This window comes from Rattus norvegicus, chromosome 10 (assembly GCF_036323735.1).
Source record: "Rattus norvegicus strain BN/NHsdMcwi chromosome 10, GRCr8, whole genome shotgun sequence".
Classification (NCBI taxonomy): domain Eukaryota; kingdom Metazoa; phylum Chordata; class Mammalia; order Rodentia; family Muridae; genus Rattus; species Rattus norvegicus.
The window spans coordinates 30902961-30917898 of NC_086028.1; positions in this window are offsets into that span (position 1 = coordinate 30902961).

Sequence of the window (14938 nt, forward strand, 5' to 3'; positions counted from 1 at the left end):
TGCACCTTGGGGCCAGTTTCGATCTTCCGATCTTCCGTTTAGAGCAGAGGAGTCCGTAGTCCTCTGTTCTTAGCAGCAACTCAGTGCTTACTCTGTGTTTGTTGAAACAGTGTAGCCATGTGTGGAGAGTGTACTGCAGGGGAGTATTATGGGCTTACACAGGAGGGGGAGGTACAGAATTGGAACAGGAATGCAACCTACTGGGAATATTCATTACTCAAAAGTGTAGAGTTAGGGTGAGCAGTGGTGGTGCAGGCCTTCAATCCCAGCACTCAGGAGGCAGAGACAGGCAGATTTCTGTGTTCGAGGCTGACCTGGTCAACAGAGTGAGTTCCAGGACAGCCAGGACTGCACAGAGAAACCCTGTCTTGAAAACAGAAAAAAAAGAAAAGTAAAGTAGGAAATTATGGAAGATAAGAGTTCTGTGTTTATATAGGAGACTAGAAGTATTTGGCAAGGCAAACACAGGTAGCCAGAAAAGGCAAAGGTAGGAGAATGTTAACAAGTACTGATTCTAGTGGTTGCTATAGGGATATGTTTTCTATATATACATATAGAAAAATTGTATCTCACCAAATTATCTTAAAGTCCAAACAGACATCTGGTCCATCTTTCAAGTATGTACTCACTCACTGCATGGCTTGACCTAGCTGCATTACACGTGAATAGGTTGGACCCGTTAGCTTTGGTTTGTGCCTTCCGTCTTCTGTGGTTGGAGCTCTGATCATTGCTTTTATATCCCAGACAGGCAGAAGAAGGGAAAAGGCAGCTAAAGGCCATACCTCCTGATGACTCATCTCTCTTTATGCGTTTCTTACTAAAGTGGCAAAATTCTGCTTACATATTTCTGGTTGTTCTTATCTTCAGAAGAGGCCAGGACGTTTTGTTTTTTTTTTAAGCCTGGCGTCTGACTGTCTCCAACAATAAGCATTTTTTTCTGAAGTATTTTTTTTAAATGCCAACATGGTTTTGTTATATTTCTATTTCTGAGACTTCCATTCAGAAACTACTTTTTTCATTAGGATTTGGTTTATTTTCTCTAGACCTAAGCTTATTTTGAGAACAGCTTATAGAACTTATTATAAAAATTTCACTATTCATTTTTACATAGCTGTTTCATCATCCATGAAGACCCAAACTGAGAGTTATGGCAGATGGTACTGAAAATAAAATAGCGCCTCTCTGTGCAACCTATTTTGCAAAGTGGAAAAATATATAATGCACCATTAAAAGCTGCCTCGGGCTGGCAAGATGGCTAGGCAGGAAAAGGTACTTGTCACGGAGCCTGATGACCTGGACACTCTGAAAGGAAAGACCAACTCTCCCAAGTTGTCCTCCGATCTATGCTTACTCTATATACAGGGTGGGATAACCTCACTGCCTTCCCTCATAGCCCACAAGTCCCAGGAAAGGTCATGGTGGGGTCAGTAAGGGTCTCATAGGTTAGAGGGCGAGTCTGGAGCTAGGAGTAGTCCGTGGGAGCACTAGGCAATCTTAGATGAAGGTGGAGACAGATGGCAGGGACAGAGGGACCTAAAGCTGTTCATACACCCAAGAAACATGAATAGCAATGGAGGGTCAGGGTGATACCAAAATGTCCCAGCAGAGTAACTCAGCATGCATTTTCTAGCCTAAATGCCAAAAGTCAAAAGTCCACCTATCTCCCCTCCCACCCAAGCCTCCACAGGAATCATATCTTGGAGAGACAGCATTTGTATAGAGAACTCAGAACCAGCCCATGTATGCCAACTGCACTCCAGTTGGGTGGGTGGGGGCAGAATGAAAGAACAACTCCTATCCCCCGGGGCAAGCCTTTCAGCAGAAGGCACAGTCTGTGCTGGGCAGAAGTAGCGTTGTAATCACAGGTTGGGGCTGCAAAGTTGGAGGTCGTGTTATGAAAGAGAATGAGATATTACGAGATCCAGCACTGACGTGGATAGAGGATGGGTCATTAAATGACACGAAGCACTTCAGTGCAGGCACTGACTGACAAAGCAACTGATAAACAGTGCTTCGTGTGTCACCTGCCACGCTCAGATGAGTCACAGCCCAGCCGTGATACAGACGACTGCATCTACTGAGCCTCCAAGCGCTGTGTGATTCTGGGTGATAGCCCTTCCTAGGCTAGCTCTCCTGTTTTGAGGGGTGGGGACAGGTAATGGTATTTCATTATGCAGCCCCGACTAGCCTGAAACTTGTTAGGTAGATCTCCCTGCCCCTGCTTCCTGTGTACTTGGATAAAAGACACCAGTGTGTGTGTCACCATGTCCGGCAAAGTCATGTCTTTATCGTCAGAACAACCCATCTTGTGAATGAAAATGTAAACAGAAACTTTAAAAAATAGGGATTAAAGCTACACTTCTAGTGTCATATTGTTTCCTCAGTTACTGCCACCCACCTTATTACCTGATAATGAGCCAAAGGTTTAACCGTATGTACACGTTTTATACGGTGGCTTGTGGAGATGCTACGAAAAATGAACAGCAAACTGAGAGAGTTACCAGATCCCTAGGGTTCGAGCTGAACTCAAACTAGATGCTACCTACCCTCAAATGGGGGTGTTGCTAGAGGACCCACTCACTAAGCTCCACACGAACCCGCCTCAGAGAATTCTAAGGGAGGACAAGAAAGCTTTGAACTCACAAAATTACCTTGTAAAACTCAGCGCATGGAGAATGTAAAGGTAGAGGTGTTCACATCCGTTTCGAGAGAAAACAACCAACCAACCAAACAGAATTAATGCATGATCTAACAATTCTACTTTATAGAGTTTACACTCAGAAGAACTAAAAACAATTTCTTTCTTCAGTGTTTTAGATTTCCTTCCTTCCTTCCTTCCTTCCTTCCTTCCTTCCTTCCTTCCTTCCTTCCTTCCTTCCTTCCTTCCTTCCAAAGTTTCTCTTTGTAACCCTGGGAGTCCTGGAATTCATTCTTTAGCGCAAGCTGGCCTGGAACTCAGAGATCCTCCTGCCTCTGCCTCCCAAGTGCTGGGATTAAAGGCATGCGCCACCACTGCCCCACTTAAAATTTTCGTTATATAGATCTTGCACTTTCTCAGTTAGCTTTTTTTTTTTTTTTTGGGGGGGTTCTTTTTTTCGGAGCTGGGGACCGAACCCAGGGCCTTGTGCTTCCTAGGTAAGCGCTCTACCACTGAGCTAAATCCCCAGCCCCTCAGTTAGCTTTATACTAAGGTCTGCCCCACCCCCTTTTTTCTTTAGAAAGTCTAACGATTTGGGTATGCTAATTTTGTAATCAGCCACTTTCCTGAAAGTGTTTATCAGCTTTGGGAATTTCTTAGAGTCCTTGAGGTCTCTCAGGAGAACCATGTCATACAGAAATAGGGACTTTAACACCTTCCCTTCCTGTATGCATTCCTTTCTTTCCTTCTTTGTCTTTTTGCTCTGGGTAGGACTTCAAGTCCTCTACTAAATAGGGGTGGTGAAGATGACCACCCTAGTCTTGTTCCTGATCATAGAGGGAATGTCTGATTCTTTTCTCCATTTAACACAAAGATGGCAATAGGTTTGTCGTATACAGATGGCCTTTAATACGTTGAGATATCTTCCCTTCATCCCTAATCTCTGCAGGATTTCATCCTGAAGGGATGTTAGATTTTGTTTGGATATGCAATCTGGTTTAGATCCCAAAGAGATATTTGTATACCTATGACCATGGCTAAGATGAAAACGTGGCCCAATCAAATAATGGATTGATAGGCAGGATTAAATGTGGCATATATTTATAACATTTCTGTCTGAAAGAGTAAGGAGATACTGACATGCTATGACATGGCTTAACTTTGAGGATGCCAGGCCACATGAAATGAACCAGTCACAAAACCACGACTGGCATGCGGTTGCACTCAAGTGAGGTGTCAGGAGTAGTCAAGTCCACAGAGACAGAAAGTAGACTGGTGGTTGCTGATGGTGGAGTGATTCTTTGTTTAATGGATGGAGAATTTAGTTTTATAAGATGAAAAGACGTCTGGGGATTGGTTCACAATTATGTAGTTGTTCTGAACTGTCTGCTTAAAAATGGCCAAGACGCTAAATTTTATGTGTATTTTCCCACTGTTAAAAAGACAGAAAGCAGTCTGAACATGACAGGTATTTATGGCCTACATCCATACTGGCCTCTATTTTTTATTATTTCTATTACTTTAAAGGCCACGGTAATGGAGAGAGAAGTAATTGGCTTAGGTATGGAAGTCGTATTTCAGTCTGTCTTCCTTCATACTGACTCATTTCAATTTCAGTAAGAGCTGCATTATGTAAATGAGATCCAGGGTGGAAGAGGGGAGGAAGGACTAGCTTGCCCCTAGATCCTCCTTCTCCCTCTGAACCACTCTAACCCAATTTCTGTCTGAGTCATGGACGTGCTTCCAGGAAAGGCTGATTATTTCTGTCGTAGTTTCCAAACAGAGAGAAGCATTGGGACAAACCAGAATGCACAAGGTTATGAAACCTGGAATGAATATTCTAGAAGAAATGAATAATTACAGAGCCTTGATTGTGCGTGCGTGCGTGCGTATGTGTGTGTGTGTGTGTGTATTTTAAGATATCTCTTATGTAGCTCAGAATGAGTTGATTTTATTTTAAGATACCCATTGATTGTGTGTCCTTAAGTGGATATATTTAGTCAACTGCTCTATTCAGCAGAACTCCAGAAGGATTTATTTGCTAAGGCCTGGGGAAAAGAAGTTAGGAGGTTAGGAGAACAAAAATTGGAAATCAGATACGATTTCCTAGTCCACTAGACTTTGTCATATTTATTCCATGAATTTACTCAATCACCGGACAAATGTTTCTTAATTTCCTACTATGTTACATGTCCATCTGGTGAAACAAAGAAATGCCAGTGGTGCCTGCCTAATGGGGTTCATGGTCCGCTGAGATGATAGTTTAAGGTATATTGCAGTCATTGACCTGTCCAGTGAGCTGGGATCACTCATGGAAATGTCTCTGGCAAAATGATACTTAAATGGAGACCCATCACGAGGCTGACAGCTTGTTTCATAGGTTCCTGGAATCTCCTGTTGTAGTATTGATTGAACATTTTGCCTAAGTTATTTGCTTGTATAAGATTTTGGAGAAGTACTGAGAGCAAATGAGTTTTCATATCATTATGGATCAGAAATTCATAAAATATCTGTTACGTGAGAAGGGATACTGTCTGGAACGGTAATAAATACTGACAACTTCCAGGCTGTGCCAGTCACCTTTCTTTTTTTTTTTTTTTTTTTTTGGTTCTTTTTTTTTTGGAGCTGGGGACCGAACCCAGGGCCTTGTGCTTCCTAGGCAAGCGCTCTACCACTGAGCTAAATCCCCAACCCCTGCCAGTCACCTTTCTTACTGCTGTGACAAAACACCTGGCAAAGAAAACCTTTAGAAAGGAAGAGTTTGGGCTCACGTTTGAAGGGATAGGGTCCACCATGGGGATGAACATAGGGCAGCTAGTCAGACTGCATCAGCAGTGCAAAAGGGAGAGATTAAGCGGGGATGCTTAAGCCTTTCTCCTTTTCCTTTTTATTCTTCTTGGGACCCTGGCCCATGGCATTGTGAGATCCACATTTCAGGATGGTCTTGTGTAGTAAAAATTATTTAAATCCTAGCCTGGAGCTTCTACCCTGCCTTGATCATTGAGTTCCAGGATAAAAACCGCACTCACAGCCTTTAAATTTACAATAAGCCTTAATAGTTTAATAGCTGCCTACCCTCCATACTATTAGAATCTATTTCCCTATTAATAACTCCATGTTATTACTCACTATGTTTCATCTGGGCTGCTCTTAGCTCCAATTGGGCAGCCCTCAGGGCCAAGCTCTTATTTCTTAACCCATGGCTGCTTCTCTTTTCTCCCACATGTTCTTCCTTTATCCCCATGGTGGCTTCTTTATTCTCCTTCTCCTCATGGTCCTCTCTCACCCAAGCCCTCAAAACCTCAACCCCACCTATGTCTCTTCTGTCCAGTTATTGGCTGTCGGCCTCTTTACTCACCAATCAGAATAAAGTTGGGGGCAGGATCACAGGGGTTACATCCGGACTCCAGGCCTTACCCACCCCCTCACTTAACATTATAATACACAGTAAAAGGCCAACCCCAGCAGTCTTGTCTCCTCAGTCAAACCTCTCTGGAAACACCTTTAAGGACACACTCAAGAGGTGTATCTCCTAGGCGATTTCAAGTCCATGTAAATGGACAACAAGGTCTTACCACCTCACAGGCAGAAAAATAAAGAGTTTCCAAACCATTCTCTCACACAGGGTCTCTCACTCACTCCTCCCAGTGAGTCTATAGGTGAGTCAAGAGAGAAATTTTCAACATTATAAAAGAAAAAGGTTGGGAGGGGCAGTTAATGAAGTGTCTTTCTAGAATCTGTGTTCTAGACCTGGAGTCAGAAATCAGTCCTTTTGCCTCCCAGTAATGGTCCTCTCTACTACCCTGTTTCATCATGGTTTTACCTTTCTAAGTTTAGTCCTCAGCAGTTCAACAATGTGTTCTCATATGCAGGCCAAGAGTCTCAGGCAGAGATAACCTTTTCTTACCTTTGCTTCAGGGTGAGCACAGTGCAAATTAGGAAAGAGCTCCCTGCTCTTCCTGGGTCTCCCCTGAGCAGACCTAGACCTTACAGGCAGAAGGCTTGGTAAAATACAGCACACTCTGGGCTTCATACCTTGGGAGGGAATGGGTAGGTGGGTGAAGGAGCACCCTCATAGAAGCAGGCGTGGGGGTTGGGATATCGGGTTTCTGGAGGGGAAACCAACCAGGAAAGGGGATAACATTTAAAATGTAAATAAAAAATATCAAATAAAAGAAAAAATATGTATCAGTAAAGTTCCTGGCATACAGGAAGCAATTGATAAACATTTAACAAGTTACCAAGATCATAACTTTTTGCATACATGTAACAGTTGTGTTTTTTTTTTAATTCTTAATTCGTCAGGGTATAAATCATGTAAAATAATATAAGTATTCTCAATAACTACTCTTTTCTTATTTCTTGGTAATTAGTGACTACATTAAAAAAAATCGGGGCTGGGGATTTAGCTCAGTGGTAGAGCGCTTGCCTAGCAAGCGCAAGGCCCTGGGTTCGGTCCTCAGCTCTGGAAAAAAAAAAAAAGAAAGAAAGAAAAAGAAAAGAAAAAGAAGAAAAAAAATCTATGACCAGTGCTCAGCAAGATGTCTCCATGGGTAAAGGTACCTGCTTCCAAGTCTGAAAATCTGAGTTTGGCCCCTGAACTACATGGAATTACACAAACCTACTAAGGTGAGAGTTGCCCCTGGGGTCCTGAAAGCTGGTGAACTGACCCTGTAGCTCACCTGAGCAGCACAGTAGGCCTGGCCCTGACTGAGGGGGTGGGAGGTGAGCCAGCCCCAGGGTGGGAAAGGGGAGCTTGTCCTGACACTTGTCTGCTATGAGGAGGTGTGGGTGTAGGGGTGACATACTCCTCCTGTCAGGGGCACTGCCTCTGACAGGAGAACTAGTCCCAGGGTTGTGAGAGAGCGAGAGCTGGCTGGCCCTGCCCCTAGATTGAGGCGGTGCTCTGGAGAGTGAGCCCTGCACCTTGTCTGGGCAGCACAGTAGAGCTGGCGGCCCTGGTGGAGTGGGCACAGATGAGCTGGCCCTGAAGGTGATGTGGGTGTGAGGACTCCTAGCTCTGCCACCTCACAAGTTGTAACCTTCAGGAGAATGGGCCCTGCACCTTGCCTGGGTAATACAATGAGGCTGGCCCTGATAGTGAAGGCACAATTGAGCTATCCCCCAGGATGTGAGAGTGGGAGAGCTGGTCCAACCCCTCACAGGCTGCAGCACCCTGAAGAGTGAGCCCTGCACCTTGACTGAGCGGCCAGGTGGAGCTGGCACTGGAGGTGCGGATGCAGGTGAGCCAAGGACAGCTTTGGGTGGCCTAGATGGAGAAGTACTGGAGAGCTTGCCTTGGTGGTGCGGATAAGGAAAGGCCAGGTTGACCAGCTCAACTACCACCCAGGCCCAGATCCAGAGCTCTGAACTGGCCCACCTCAGAATCTGAATCATCCACGAATGGTTGAGATGTGTTAAAGGGCCAGTCCTGCTGTTCCAAAGCTGCAGGATCCCCATGACACAGGCAACAACAGGGTAACCGAGAAGAGTCCTCCAATATTGATTGACAGTGTCTCAGAAACCAGAGACTTTGAACCAGATAAAAGACTCATTGCAATGAGGATTTTCACATGAAGATGTATGGACAGAGGGATTTGCTGTGGGTCATACTGTAACATACTAACATACTACAGCTTCCATGACGAGATGTTTTCTATGCTCTGGTTTGTGTGTGTGTGTTATTTCATGGAGGTGGTTGCAAGAGCAAAGGGCAGATATGAGGGGAGGGGACTGAGGTGCCTGATGTGAAAACTCACAAAGAAACAATCACAAGTTAAAAGAAAAGAACCTAGTCCTGTGAGTTGCCTTCTCACTTTCCTGCTCACTCCTACCTGCAAAAATAAATTAAAATGTGGTTTCAAAAAGTAACATAAAGAATATTGGCCAGGTTTGCTTTTGTCACCAAACCTGCAAGGGGGTGTGTACAAACTAACTGTGGGCTCTCTTTCTTCCTTCTTCTCCTTCCTTCCTTCCTTCCTTCCTTCCTTCCTTCCTCCCTTCCTTCCTTTTCTGTTTCCTCCCTCTCTCCTTTTCCCTCCTTCCTTCTTTCCTCCATTCCTTTCTCCATTTCTTCCTCCTTTCCTCTCTTCTTTCCTTTCTTTGTTCCCTTCCTCCTTCTTTTCCTTCCTTCCTTCCTTCCTTCCTTCCTTCCTTCCCCTTTCTTTTTGAGACAGACTTAGAATCTTTCTATGTATGCCTGGCTGTTCTGGAGGCCTCAGACTTACAGAGCTCTGCCTGTCTTTGCCTCCTGAGTGCTAAGATGAAAGGCACATGCCACCAAGTCTGGCTACCAGTGAATTCCGATGTCTCTGAACTTAGAAATGGAGTACTTTATATCCTTTCAACTTCGAGCCCTTGGCATGCTTTCAGAATACTAGGAAAACTCATTCAAATCCTATTAGGTTTTTAGGGGGATCAAAAGCAATTCCCACAGTTGGCGGGAACTAAAGAGACTCTGGCAATGGTTGAGGATGTGCACAGGGTCACTCTTGATTGTCAACTTGATGGGGCTTAGAATTTTACCTCAGACATACCCCTGGGCTCTCTGTTAGGGTGTTTCTGGAGAGGATGAGCTGAGAGGGTAGAATTTTTCAAGGAAGCCCAGGTATAAAGAGAGCTGTGCACCTTTCTGTGGTGGCTCTTTCCGGTATATGTGCATCTATCATTGCTGCTGCCATCTTGCTGTGACATCAGATGCTAGTTCTTGTGGCTTTCCAATGTGACTTCAACACCAGTAACATTGCTTGGAGCTTTCAGGCTTCAACAATCAGACTGCTGAGACATTTTAGGTTCACAGGCTTTCAGCTTCTCCAGCACACAGAGGGCCATTGTTGGGCTGCCCTACTAGTGCAGAGGGCCATTGTTGGGCTGCCCTACTAGTGCAGAAGGCCATTGTTGGACTGCCCTACTGGTGCTGTGGCTGCTACCACCACCTGACTCTAAGTGTAAGCCAATCTAATAAAGCCCCATCTATAAACTGCATCCAGTCTGCGAGGTTTGCTCCTCTAAAGGCTATATAGGTGGACTGAAGGGCATATGAAGATACAAAAGAGAGATGTCAAGCAGGCTGTAGGAAAGAAAAAAAAAAAACAAGAACAAACCACAAGACAACTCGGACTTAAGCTAAAGTATGAGCTAAGGATCTTGGCTTTGTGGTATGTAATGTTTTAGGAAAATTAATTTGGCTGAGGTGTGACGGAGAACAAAGAGAACCTGGAAGCATCCAGGGCAACTGACATTCTGCCTAGATCCTTCAGATATGCAGCGCTGATTAAAAGGTAGAGTTTGATTTAAAAAGCAAAAACAAACAAAGCCAAAACCCAAAGAATTTGTTCTTCACAACATGTTTTCCAGGTCTTAAATCACAGTTTTAAAACTATTTTTAAAAGGTAAGGTGCTAAGACATTCTGGAACAATATAAATATAATTAATATGGAGGCAGAGGCACGCTTGATGAGTTCTAAATTATACCATGTAACAAGGAGCTATTTATAGGCCTGTGCAACTCTGTGCCTCATAGTTAGTGTGGGCCCTAATTAGATAGTCATAGGCAGATATACTTCAATTTAATTTTTTCTGAACAAATTGACTGGGCTACTAAACAAGTCAATTTGAAATCTTCACGACAATCAAAACATGGAATTGGAAACCTGCTTTGAGTCCTACTTGGCTGGCATATTCATGTGGATGTTAAAGAGAAAAGAAAATCCAGTATGGGATTTGTGGATTGCTTGAGCCAGTTATTTCCCACTTGTAATTCAATAAGACATCCTCTTTAATTTTAGCTATGGGAAAAAAATTACATGGGGAGAGGGTAACGTAAGCATGTAATCAAGGTTTATTTTAGCAGGCGAGAAAGCAAAAGTAGGAGGTAGTTACACCCTCCAGAGCAGAGGGGCTGCTCCGTCTGCGGAGTGGTCGTTGATGGTTCCTTCCTTACAGCCGGCAGAGGTTTTGTGTGTGTGTGTGTGTGTGTGTGTGTGTGTGTGTGTGTGTGTGTGTGTGTATGCAAGAGGAGCGCTCACGCGTGTGCATGTGTTTGTTTGGATGAAAACTGTTCCAGAGGCTCAAGTGTTTGAACACGTGGTTTCTAGTTGGTGGTACTATCTGGGGAGATGGTACAACCTTGCTGGAGAAAGCACATTACTGAAGATGTTCTTTCAGAGTTCATAGGTTCACTTCTGGTTGGCTATCTGCTCTCTATTTGTGGTTGGAGATGTGAACTCTCAGCTTCTTGCTTTTGCCTTCCTGCCTGCCACTTGCTGCCTTCCTGCCTGCCACTTGCTGCCTTCCTGCCTGCCACTTGCTGCCTTCCTGCCTGCCACTTGCTGCCTTCCTGCCTGCCACTTGCTGCCTTCCTGCCTGCCACTTGCTGCCTTCCTGCCTGCCACTTGCTGCCTTCCTGCCTGCCACTTGCTGCCTTCCTGCCTGCCACTTGCTGCCTTCCTGCCTGCCACTTGCTGCCTTCCTGCCTGCCACTTGCTGCCTTCCTGCCTGCCACTTGCTGCCTTCCTGCCTGCCACTTGCTGCCTTCCTGCCTGCCACTTGCTGCCTTCCTGCCTGCCACTTGCTGCCTTCATGCCTGTCACTTGCTGCTAGGCTTCTCTGCCGTGGACTCCTAGCCCTCTAGAGCCAAAAGCCAAAATAAACACTTCTTCCACCAGTTGCGTTTGGATATGGCATTTTATCATAGCAACAACAAAATAATAACTACAGCACCTTTACTCACAATCCATTCTCTTCCCATTAGCTGAAAGACTATCATGAAAATATAACTACCCATAAAGTTGAGGAGTTTACTAGGGAAAAGGGCAATGATACCTAGTATATCTTGCTCAGAGAGTGCCTCATGGGAACCAGCCAGAGCCTGCTCAGACTGGCTCTTCCTAGAGGCCCCTCTTCTTATCTGGTAGCTTGCCTATCTTATACTCAGTTGTAAGCTTTATTTGCCTTTCTCAGTGTTCCTGGCCTTGATAATTTAACCTTAAAGTTTTAATTATAACACCACCACTGAAGAAATATTAAATTGGGAAGAGAATTCAAAGACTTTCAGAGGTTCCACCATGAACATTATGTAAATTTATACCATTTAAGGAAATCGTTTTTTTTTTTTTTCCTCCAAGATATTTTGGTTTTAAAGATGACCAACACCAGCAACTCCCGCTCACTTGGGTTTGACTCATCACAGACATAATCTGAATGTGATCTTCCCGTTAAAGTATTTGGAAGACATGGTTCTGTCTTTGAAGAATTTCAAAATGAGAAGCTGCAGTAAAAGATCAGAACTAAGGAGAATAGCGTTACCTGAATAGGGACACCCCACATATCTTGACTTTATAACTATATGTAGGCTCTATTTTACAAGCCTGAAGAGGAGCAATGCCTTTTCCACATCCACCTCGAATTTTGGCCAGATTCCTCTTCATCTTCCCACTCTACTAGGCTTGAAAATGGCTTCATTATCAGCTGACCTCTATTCTTCACCAATAGTAAGAGCCCCACATTGGATCCTTAGTGGGGACCAGATGCTGGGTTCAGCCTTTACTGTATAGTGCCTATTGCCCTCTAGTTAAGAATACGTGGTTACTATATAGCTGAGGGAACAGTTTTTAGAGATGTAGTGTCTTACTCAAGGTTTCATAGTAAGTGACAGAAGGTGGAAGTTTATGTTGTTAGCCAGTGTCTTTATACTACTGCCGATAACATCACATTCATCTAAGGATTCTTTTATTGATAAACACTTTCATTAAAGAAGAGATATCATGTAGCTTAGTTTGGCCTTGAGCTCCAAATATAATGAAGGATGACCCCAAATTCCGACCTTCTTATGTTTTGAGATAGAGTTCCCATAACTCCCAAATTTGTTGTGCTTCTGAGGATGACCTTGAACTTCTGACCTCCCTACTCCCACTGTGAGAGTAATGGGATTGCAGGACACCATGCTCACCCCATATGCATGCTAGGATTCAAGTCCAGGGTCTCTTGCAATCACTCTACAAACTGAACTATGGCCCCAGTTTGAGGCTTACTATCCTTGAGGCACAGTATCATTATATAGCCCTAGTTGGCTTTCAACTCGTAATTAGAAAACACGCGCGATATAATACAGTCCAAAGAATATTGTCTCAAAATTATTGTAAAAACTGTTTTAACCTAGCAAACTCTTGGGAGGTCCCCTGAGTGCTAGAACTGCAAGCATGTGTCACGTATGCCCAGCATAATTTGATGTCTTTACTTAATATAGAGGATATACTTCAATTTTATACTTCTGAGTGTGCTTTTTTCACTAGTTTATAGTAATTGCACAAAATAATAGTTCTTCTGATAACATTTTCAAACCAGTATGCAATATACTTTTATTATAATCACCCACCCCTAATCTCCCTCACTTGCTTCCTCCCAATTCACTGCCCCTTCGTCTTCTCAACTTGCCTTTCCAATGTTGGAACACACCCTGACCTGATAAAACTTATTTGTCTCGTCACCAAAGCAAAAGATGGTTTCCGATGAATAAAAACTTATTCTGAGTGAAACATCCTTCTATTTTCGTGTTTCTTTGCTTTTCAATCCAGATTGTGCAAGTGAGAGAAAATGGGCACAGTGTGCAATCTGGCTTAGTATGATATCCAGTTCCATCCACTTTGTTGCAAATGAAGTGATCTCATTTTTCTCTATGACTCAGTAATTCCACTGTGCATCCCATTCATGACTCATCCCATTTCATCTAAGGAGTCGGATAAACTGTTGATACAGGTTGTTTACAATATTATTTTATAATACTTTTGTCTTTCTGTAGTGTACAGAATGTTCCCACTTTAATTACTAACCTTGCATTCTATTTCGTTTTTTTTCTTTATTATCTTGATAAGATTGGTGGCCTAGATCTTTTGAAAGATCAAAGAATAAATTTTTTTTTCTTTTCAAAATAAAATTTTCATTGGCTTTATTTTTTTGCTGTTGTTGACTTCCTCTGTGATACTTTTTACTCCCTCTATTTCACTTACATAGGCCCATTTTTAGTTTCTTAAATTAAAGGATATTTCTTCCTTTCGAATCTTTTATTAATTTCCCTTTGAACTGCTCCAATTATTTTCCATTAACTTTGATTTGGTAGAATTTTCTGATTTTTCAATTTCTTCTGTAACCTCCATCAGTTATTTAGAAACTGTCAGACTTTTATAATTTCCTTCTGCTATTTATTGACCTATAATTTAATTTCATGTGGTCAGAGACTGTATAACTTGGATCCTCACTGGTGTTATGTTGCTAGTTTTATGACACTGCATTCATTCCCTATAGAACATTTTGGTCCTACTCAAAAGAATATATGTATTAAACTACTGAGTACAGCATTCTTGTTGACTAAGAGTGTTGCTTTTATTAACCTGATGTAGTAGTCATCTCTAAGGTTTATTGCCTCAGTCTGCTAACCTAGGGTTAGTCCTTGAAGCTTTTAGTCTCTATACAGTCTTATCTAGGCCTCTAGATAATAAATCTCAGCCTCTGAGATTTAGTGCTGAATACGTTCACTCTTTCTTGTTTTTCCTGAACTCTGGCTGGCTGGTTCAACTCAGTCACTCTGCCTCAATCTCCTTTCTCTAAACTAATTCAATATGGCTTCTCTCTTGGCCTCTGACTTTTTGCTCTGTTTGGCCTCATACTAACTGACAAGTTTCTGGCTCCTTCTCATTGTCTGGCTAGTTCAGTCTTCACCTGTGTCTAGCTTATTCTCTCTTTAACCTGTCTCTGTACAACTGTTCCAGTAAAACTGCCTCCTCTCTCTAAGATACTCTAAGTAACCTCACTTTTCTCTTTCTTCTTGAGAGAGTTGGGCATATCCTATTCTGTCAATTTTTTTTTCTGATTTGTCACTTTGTCTGTCCCTCAATTAGATATCACTTTCAAACATGGGTGCTTCCTTCTACAAACTAGCTTTATCTTCATTATTTGGGATTAAAAGTGTGTACTAAGGGTGTGTCTGTATTACAGCCAGAGGAATTAAAGGTGTGTACTAAGACTGAGCCACACCACAACTAAAAGACTTTTTTTTCCCTAATAAACACAATAATTTCAGGGGTCAGAGATCCCTGCAACACTGCTCAGCTGTTCTGAAGTCTTTCTGATGTGCTATTCCAGTAGTTAACACTTAATGAAAAAGAAATATCGAGGGGCCAGCAGGATGGCTCACTGGGTAAAAGCATTTGCTACCAAGCCTGGCAACCTGAGCTTCTGGGGACCCACACTGTGGCATGTACATAACTCCCTGACCCCAACACACATACACACATTATACCATCC